Raw genomic sequence first — 9,150 nt, 5'->3', positions numbered from 1 at the left:
TTCAAACAGGATAGGGAGAGGGAGCCTTAGAAAATAATATTTGTACAAGTTTTTTCTCTCTGTTCGCCTTTGATTTATCTGTTTACAACCGGGACCCCCTTAGTTGAAACACACACATGCACACACACACACACACACACACACACAAATAATCAATGAAAATCTAGTTGAAGAAAAGGCGGGCAAAAAAAGTACAGGGAGAGAGAAGGGGGGGGGGAATTTGTGAATGGAAGAATGTGTTTGTGCATTCATTGTTAAAATAAAGAGTTGCTGTGACGCGACAGTCTGGGCCGGCCAATGGGAGATGGGATGATATTTTTAAATGTCCCCCGTGCCAGCCAATGGGAGAGGCGGTGGCAAAGACTAGCGCAAGGAAGGACCAATGGAGAGGGAAGTATGCTAATGGAGAATTTGGTCAGGCAGGAGGTGAATGTCAACTAGTCAAAGATGGAGGCTGGAGATGGGAAGCCATGAGGTTTGTACTGGAGGGTTTCTCCCCTCTCTTGTCTCTCTCTCTCTCTCTCGCGCGCTCCTTCCCTCCTTCTTCCCAGCTCCTCTCTCTTTCTTCCCTTCTCTCCCTCCCTTCGACGCCCACCCGCAGACCTGGACGGGGGAGAAGCCGGGAGACGCGAGCTGGAGCCAGCCAGCTTCTTGCGCAAAAGCGCGCAGATGGAGTCCAGCCACCCCAAGGCGGGCCGCGGGCCGGGTGGGGAGAGCCGCGGGCCAAAAGTGCGCGGCTTGCCTCTTCGGCTCTCCTTTGGCCAACTTTTGCTCAGCCCACGGACTCGCCTCCTGGGATCCAAGTCTCTCTCTGCCTCCCCACCCCCTCTGCTCCCCACCCACCTATCCACCCACCCACTTAGCGACCTACCTAGCGCCCCCTCTCCCACCCAGGTACCATTCATAAATATATATATATATATCCAGTGTAGGGGAAACCTCTATCCTTCTTGCATTGGTCTAGATCTGATCTCTCTCTCTATCTCCCTGGCATCTCTGGTGGGTGCAATGATCCTTTCTCTTTTTTTCTGGAGCTGTTTTGTGAGTAGCATCCGGGTGACTGGGCGGAAATGGCGGGAGCTCAAGGCTAAAAAAAAAATGGGAAAAAAGAGGAAAAGGGGGAGGTGCAGAGGGGGTGGGGAAGAGAAGAGGGATTGCAGGAAGCGGGGGGGTGGAGAGAGAGAGGAAGGGTTTTAATCCAGGGTGTTAAAAAATGAAAAATAAAAAGTGAAGCCGGAGGGATCGGGGCGCGCGCGTGTGAGTGAGTGACTCCCGTGTGGCCCGGGTGGGTGGGTGGGAGTTGGGGGGAAGGCTCGGCCGCGATGGGGCAGCTAGGATGGTGGAGGGAGAGGCGAGGGAGGGTCTGCGCGCTGTGGGGAGGGAGCGGGTAGAGAGAGGGAGGCGAGGAGGCAGAGGAAGCCCACCGGCCAGGCCAGAAGCGGAACATTTATTTCTTTTCTTTTTTTAAAATGAGTGTATTTTATATTTACGCTGAGGGTGTGGGGGGGACTTGCGAGGTTTTTTTGTAACGGCACTTTTGCATCCCAGGTTTCCCTTTTCTTTCTTTTGGAGGGGTGTGTGTGTGTGTGTGCATGCGCGCGCGTGCTTTATTGTATGTTTCGCGTGTTTCCCCCCCTCGCCCACTCTTTGGAGAAAACAAAACAAAACTCGTCTTAAAACCTGGAAAGCCCAAAAAAGAAGCGGAGAAAGTCCGGCCATGCGTTGCCTTCCCCTTTCCCCAACACTCCTCCTTTTAATATTTATTTATTTATTTATTTATTCCTTCTCCTCCCGCCTTCCAGATCTGAAATCTGACTTTACAAGGAGGTAGGTGGGTGGCTTTGAATTGTACTCTATTCTTTCTCCTCCTCTCCCCACCCCGTTTCCTTTTTTTGTGTGTATGGGGTGTGAAGGGAAGAGTCATCCCATCCTGTTTCGGGACTTTTAAATGATGACTTTTTTATTTTTTAAAAAGTCTGCTTTCTTGTTCCCCCTTGGGGTGGAACTGATTTCGCCTTCTCTTCGCTTTTGGAGGATCTGTCGATCGGGAAGGATTCTCCAACAACCTCACCGCCCCCCCCCCCGTCACCTTGCATTCTAAGAAGAAGAAAAAATCATCGGCCGATCATTTTTCTTTCTTTCGCGTTTCTTTTTTTGCTCCGCAATAACGTTACGAAAGAGAGTTGAGGTTGGGCTTTCTCGTCCGGGCGCGTGTGCTGGAATTTGTCGGGTTATTCTAATCTATAGGGTGGGGGGAGACTCTCCCTAGAGGAGTGAAAGAAAGACACCCCCCCAACGGCTTAATTTAGTCTCTGGGCGATCGGGAGACTCAAAGTGTCCCATTCCCCCAAGAAAAGTTTTTATTAAGGGTGTTTTGGAGCAAGGGAGAGGGAGAGGCCGTAGGGGACCCGCAGGATCGGGCCCGTCGTGCCTTTTAAATGCGTCTTTCGATGTCCAAGCGCGGCGAAGTTGCAAGAGAAGTTGAGCTTCCCACTTTGCGCTTTAGAAAACCTCGGACGCGCGGAGAGGTCGGCAGTCTGGGCTTTGGGGGGCCGTTTCACCGATGTAAACATCCCTGAGAAATGGCAGGAGGGACGTGGGCCTGGATCTGGAAAATGGGCATGGGGGGGGGGAGCAAAGGAGAAGCCTAGATTTCTACCCCACCCCCCTCAGCAGCCACCCCCAAACCCCCCAAAACGTCGGTGGCAGGAAGTCTGGAAAGGGACTTGGCGTTCTCTCGCTCTGCGCGCTTGGGAAGTTTTCATCGTCGCTGGGCGCCTTGAAGTCCCCAAGAACGTAGCTGGCGATGGTCACTCTTAGTTGAAAGGAAGTCCTTTTTCTTTTGCCTGGGAAAGAAAACGTGTTCTTTTTTTTTAAAGAGGGGTGTGGGTTGCGCTCCCCGCACCCCAAGGAAACACAGCAAGGCGATCTCGATTCTGTATTTATGCTGGTTGCGCATTTAAATCCCGTAGAACAGAAAAACCCTAACGCGCCGCTTCGGCGAGCGCCGAGATTTTTGAGGATCGACAGTCCGAGCGGTGCGCGCGGGTGTTTTTCGACGGTAGTTCTTGCACTTTGTCCCAGTTCGGCACAGGGTCTCCTATCCAGCGTGTGGTCTTCTCTTTTCTTACAGCATTGTGTAAGGAAAGCCCCCTTCACGATCACAGTCCCAGGGCTGTTGGATTTCGAAAGCTTCTTCCTCGACTGGAAAATGCATCTTTACCCCCCTCCTTGTCTAATTTTTAATTCCTCCTTCCACCTCTCTCTCTCCGTCTTTAAAACTCTCTAAAGTCTACAGAGTTGCTGCTTCCACTTTTCCTGCCAGTGCGTGGATCTTTTCCTGCAGCAAAGAGGCAATATAAATAAATGAAATGCCCTTAAGGAAACCAGGAACCCGGGATTAATTCAGCTGTCTGACTAATTTGCCCACCTCTGCCCTGTGAAAACTTTGTGCTGGCAATTTAGAAAGCAAACTATTAAAAAGTTTGGGACCGCTTTTTACTAGCTGGGACAAAACGGAAAAAAACCAAAACAAAACAAAATCACCCTTTCCAATAGCCACCTTGAATGAGTCTATTCAAGCCCCTTGCAAATGTCTTGATCTGGATGGAATTTTCTGCACAAGGCTATGAATGAAGTATAAGGTTGGCTCCATGGGTTTTTATTTAAATTGTTTAACTTTTGTGTGTGAGGAGAGAGAGTCACTTGGTCATTTTGCAACTGATTAAACTTTCTAAAAGGTTGCTTTAGGCTGTATCCCACCCCCCCCCCGTCCCAGCATGAAATAGTTTAGATGAGAATTAGGTTCATATTTGTAAATATATATACCTACTGTATTGAACTTTGGATATGCAGTTGCCAATAGCTGTTTTCATTACCATTAAGTATTTCAACAGAAAAATAGATGTGTTAGTACAATGTGTCTTGTTTGCAGTATATGTTTGTGGTGTATAGAATCTTGCATATGTGTCTACTCAAAAGTAAGTCCCATTGTTTTCACTAGGGCTCACTCTCAGGTAAGCGTGTACAGTATAGGACTACAGCCTTATATGGTTAACAAAAAAAACCCCAACTGCTTACAATAATGAGTCCTTTTATAAATGTTATATTTAGAACATCTATTTGGAGAAGAAAACCTTAGCCCCTTCCTGTGCACTTCTGCCTGGAAGTAAATTCTGTTTATATCAGTGAGGCTTCTTCTTAGTAAATGATCTAGAGCCTGAACAGATGAATTTGATAGTCAGGAAACATTATTGATCCAAATAACCACCGTTAAAAGTTCCTAGTCTAATAGCGTCTTTTACTTAATGACACACACACGCATTTGCTTTATATTGCTATCTGGAGAATGTTTGATGGGGAAAGCTCATCATCCTTATTTTTATTCCTCCTATCCCTTTTATCCAGCATAATGCTGCTTAAGTAGTTTTTCATTATTATCATTATTATTTTTAAAAAGCAGCAAAGATGTCCCTGATTTATATTCTGGAAGAATTGCTGATTTATCATTATTAGTATTTTGAAGTCTTGCAAACATGGTGAAGAAGATTTCCCCGCTGTATCCACGTGGTTGATATTGTGTGTGTGTGTGTGTGTGTGTGTGTGTGTTGTTTGCTGTTTCCTTTTTGCCATGGATCTGTTTTAAAGGAAAATCTCACCTGGAAAAAAAAACCACACACACGCCTCCCTCCGAGAAGTCCCTTGTGCCTAGTGGGAACTCTTGCTGTCCGAAGCCCTTCTTCTGTTGTACTACTGGCAGTTATGATTAGCAGTGCAATATTAAAAGGGCATTGGCTGGCAGATACAGACCCTCCCCTCTCTCCAGAATGGCCAACTGTAGGGACCATGCTTCCTCCAGAGTATTTATGCATATGTCTGTGGGGGAAAGAATATTAAGATTTGTTGCATGTAGGTATGTCAATGGAACCAGGACTCTAGCGTGCAACACTCCCCCCCCCCAAAAAAAACTTTTATGTGTTCTGTTTATTGTGTAGGATTCCAAAGGGGAATTGGGACACCCTGCGCTTTAATTCCCACCCCCCTTCCCACCTTTCTGTTGTGCCTCTCATTAAAATGTTAATAATGGCGGTTCCTTCCCTGTAACGGTGTATTGATAAATGCTGTGTATGTTAAGATAGCCCACCATCTGCTTCGTATGTGGCTGAATTTTAAATGCTGTTGCTTTTGATTTGCATGGTGTTTGTTTTGCTTTTTTAAAAATAATATATATATATATGGGGTGTGTGTGCTCTGGTGGTGTACTCTTAAAAATATACTGTAATTCTGCAAACGCTCTTCGGAATGATTCCGGGCTGGGTTTTTATAGGGTGGCACATTCTTTACAATACCACACGCAAACCAATTGTTTTATTATTCCACATCCTGTAGGCGTATAGACAGGTCTCTCTGGGAAAATGCTGTGGATTCCGCAACATTGTTCACAACACATTCAAAGTGCTTTTTTTTTTTAGTTTTCAAATGCCTGTGATGCTGAATTGGGGGAAGAGGTAGAGGGGGGACTTCAGTGTAATTGGGTCATTTTAGAAAATGTTGGGGGAAAGGCTGGTGAAAACAAATCATTTGGGAATGTCTTCACTATTTATTTGCAATAATGTTTGACTTCTTCAGTCCAGAGCCTGCCTTTGCTATTGAACTGAAATGTGCATATACTGCAGCATACTGTATAAAGTTAAAGAGAGGATACCCAGAACCCTTCCTCCTGGTCTCATTCCATAACTTTCACTGCAATCCTGTGTTATGTTTGCTTGGAAACAAGTCCCCAAAAGCTCAGAATTACACCCTTTCAGATTTGTGCATAGGACTGCAGTAATAGACATGATTTAAAATAAAAATATGCACACCCAAAGCTGATAACCTAGGAATTTGAAGTAGCTTTCCACCCAGCCAGCCCTTTGCAATAGAGAAAATTAATGGTATATGCACCTACATTGCCTATGTTACAGCTGAGTCCTGTTTTCCTGTAGTCCGTACGAAAGAAGAGATACACAATTAATCTGCTTTTCTGTGTGTTTGTGTCCTTGCTCTAACCTTGACTAATGATGATCTCAGATAAAACTTGAAATCATTCTGATTTTGATTTTATTGGGGATCGCCAGCCCTGCCAGTTAATGTGTTGCAACTATCTCTTGTATTAACAAATCCTTGTTTTGTTTTTTTAAAAAAGGTGTGTGTGTGAAATCCGAGGTTAGCTGGATACAATGCCGTTGGTGGGCTGCTGGGACCGCTGGCTCTGACAGTGTTGCACTACTGTCTTCACAAATTAAGCAGTGCAATAATATTGTCAAAGCATTTGGTTCCAGTCCTCGTACATCCTTGCTTAATTATGACCAGCCCAGTGTTGCAGCACACTCTTCACTTTGCTGGTTGCTGAATCCTATTTTAACTAGACAAAACCTCCCTGTCCCTCCCCTTTGACTTCTGAGGACTTCCTTTTTTAAAAAAAGCTTGATAATGGTCTTTTTTGGTGGGGGAACCTAATATGAAACCTGGTCCAAAATGATGAAAGCACCCAGTTTTTGTTTTAATTTATGTTAAGAGGGTAATTTGTTTCTATTAGGTTTCTGGTTCTTGGTGGTTGCAGTATACAACTGTAGGTGTTGTATGTGTCCCAAGACAGTGCAAATGGTCAGGCTACTGTAAAATACCACTTTTCAGAACCAGCCCTTGACTTAGCTAGGTCTGTCTTGTCTTCCTGTGTTTTGTTCCAGGGAGATGTGAATGAATTTGGTGAAGAGTTATAGTCTTTTCGTAAGGAAAACAAAATCTGTATCTCACAGAGTTTTGATTCTCTGGTGGCTTCCTTCAAAGTTCCCTTTTAGTTACGTTTGACAAGCGGATAGGCTTTCTATTTATTTATTTTTAAAAAGTGGAATTATTGGTGAGGTCAAAATAATAATAAAATCCTCCTTTTCTAAACAAAACAAAACCTTTCCCATCAATAGAGGTGATACGTATATAACAGGATCTATGTGCAATGAAAATCTGTGGGGGTTTTTTGAACAATCTGGGATATTTATCTGATGCTTGGAGGCTTATAAACAGCAACGTGGTGTTAAGAATCTGTCTCTCTTCATTAACAATAAGTTGGAGATGGTCACTGAAATGGCTTCGGCAGAAAGCAGGCGGTGGAATGTTTTTGAACAGCTAGAAAGTGGGGAAGGGGCACTGGAAGTTTGGAAGTGGGGGGTGGGGAGAGAAGAGGGACCCTTTTTGTATAACTTTGGAAAGAGAGAAGTGAGAGGGGTGGAAAGAGAGATGCGGTAATGCTGGAAATTGGATCTTTGTGGATTTGCCTTCTGGCTGGAATGTGCAGATAGACCATTTCCAGAAGAAATTAGAGCATCTTTTTTCTATCGTTTGTGCTTCATCTTTAGCGCAGGGCAGAGGTGAGGAACCTGTGCCCCCTCCAGCTCTTCTTGTATTGCAACTACCATTTTCCCTGACCCATCGGCCCTGCTGACTGGGGCTGGTGAGAGTTGCAGCCCCGCAACTTCTGAAGGGACACAGGTTGCCCCACCCCTGGCTTCAGAGAGTTGTGTCTGTTGCTCTTGTCAGAATCCGCAAATGCTTTAGCGATGATCTTTGCCAGCCATGCTTTTCTGTTTCTGCATATGATGTCAGGGGTCAGACATCTTCCTCTTTCAGATCAGTATCCTGAAGGGGGATTTATGGGACCAAAGTGTCAGCGGGGCTTGTTTTCGAAAAAGGATTCGGGCGGAAAGGCAGAAGGCATCAGATCTGGTGTGCTTTGTAATACTAACACAGGCAACCTGTTGTCTCCCATTTTTGTTATTTCACTGTCCGGCAAGGGCTGCAATCCATCCCATGCTTACCTGTGAGTAAGGCCCACTGAAGTCAGTAGGACTGAACTTCCAAGTAAACGTACCTTGGACTGAACTTTGCTTTGAGGTACACACCACATTCCGGGTAAAGCTGGTCTGAAAAATAACAGCTTGCTTTGCACCTAAGGAGTTTTCTTTCCCTTCCACCATCCCAGTCCTGGATTGGCTATTAAAACTTGGATTTTGGCACGTAGGAATTTCCAGCCCTTTGCCTAGCACACCCTCAGCACAGAATGCATTTTCGCATTCCTTTTATCTTCAGTCATTGCTTTGTTGCCATAGGTATGCTGCGCTCTGTCTCGACTCATAATCATACTTATCAGTTAGCAGTTTTAAAGCACTTTTCTCTACTCCAGCCTCCCTTATACCTAGTGTCCTCCAGTTCAGGGGTGAGGAAGCTGTAGCCCTCCAGCTTTTGCTGAACTACAGTTCCCATCCTCCCTGACCATTAGGCATGCTGGCTGGTGGGGGTTGCAGCCCAGCATTATTTAGAGAGCCGCAGGTCCCCTTTCTGCTCTATAAGTTTTTGACTGCAGCTCCCATCAGCTCTGGGCTGGTGGGAGTTGTAAGTTGCATCCACACAATGCATTTAAAGCACTGCGGTACCACTTTCAAAAGTCATGGCTTCCCCCAAATAATCCTGCAGTTTGTTAAATGTTAGGAGCTGGAATTCCTAGAGTGGCTTAACAACCACTCCTCCCCAGGAAACTGTATCTGTGTGAGTGGAATGGGGGGGACGGGGCGATTCCCTAACAACTCTCAGCACCCATAACAAAACAACAGCTCCCAGAATCCCTTGGGGGAAGCCATGACTGTTTATAGTGGCATCCTATTAATATGGCCCCAAGTTAAGTTTTGGGACCAAGGAGGGATTTGGGTTGTAACATTTAAATCCCACACTTTTAACCACGACACCCCACTGTTTTTTAGGGTCAGTAGGTTAAGATCTCCACGGAGGGAGGCAAAATGGGTGGGTGGGGAGGTTGACGAGGCCTTTCTGGAAATGGTTGCATGCCGCTGTTAGACGTGAAACCTCTTTTTTGGGGGTTCTTTTTAGGTACGGGTTTCAAACTCTCTTCTATTAATTAACTTTAGTTCAGGGGTGGAGAACATTAGGCCTGGGAGCTGAGGCGGCCCCCAGGCCTCTCTTATGCGGCCCTCAGCAGCCAGGCCACACCCCTGGTAACTTCAAGTTCTGATAATACTTCTCTCTCTCCTGACTAGAAGACAGAGAGAGGTGCTTGAGTGTAGAAAGCAGTCATAAAATTCACATTCATTGCCCCACATA

The 9,150-nt window shown here is 45.7% G+C and overlaps 1 long non-coding RNA gene across 1 annotated transcript; it reads right to left on the bottom strand.

Moving 5' to 3' along the window:
- Window positions 1-928: 928 nt before the first annotated feature.
- On the bottom strand, window positions 929-8,323 carry LOC310695117. Its single transcript, XR_014519929.1, has 3 exons — window positions 7,854-8,323; window positions 2,090-3,340; window positions 929-1,087 (listed from the first exon to the last, which is right to left on the bottom strand). It is a non-coding gene; the product is annotated as an uncharacterized lncRNA (long non-coding RNA).
- Between the last annotated feature and the right edge of the window lie 827 nt (window positions 8,324-9,150).

The sequence above is a fragment of the Podarcis liolepis genome, assembly GCF_965112155.1.
Source record: "Podarcis liolepis genome assembly, chromosome: 15".
Lineage (NCBI taxonomy): Eukaryota > Metazoa > Chordata > Lepidosauria > Squamata > Lacertidae > Podarcis > Podarcis liolepis.
The sequence above is the reverse complement of the archived record's forward strand: the minus strand, read 5'-3'. Positions and strand labels throughout refer to the sequence as shown.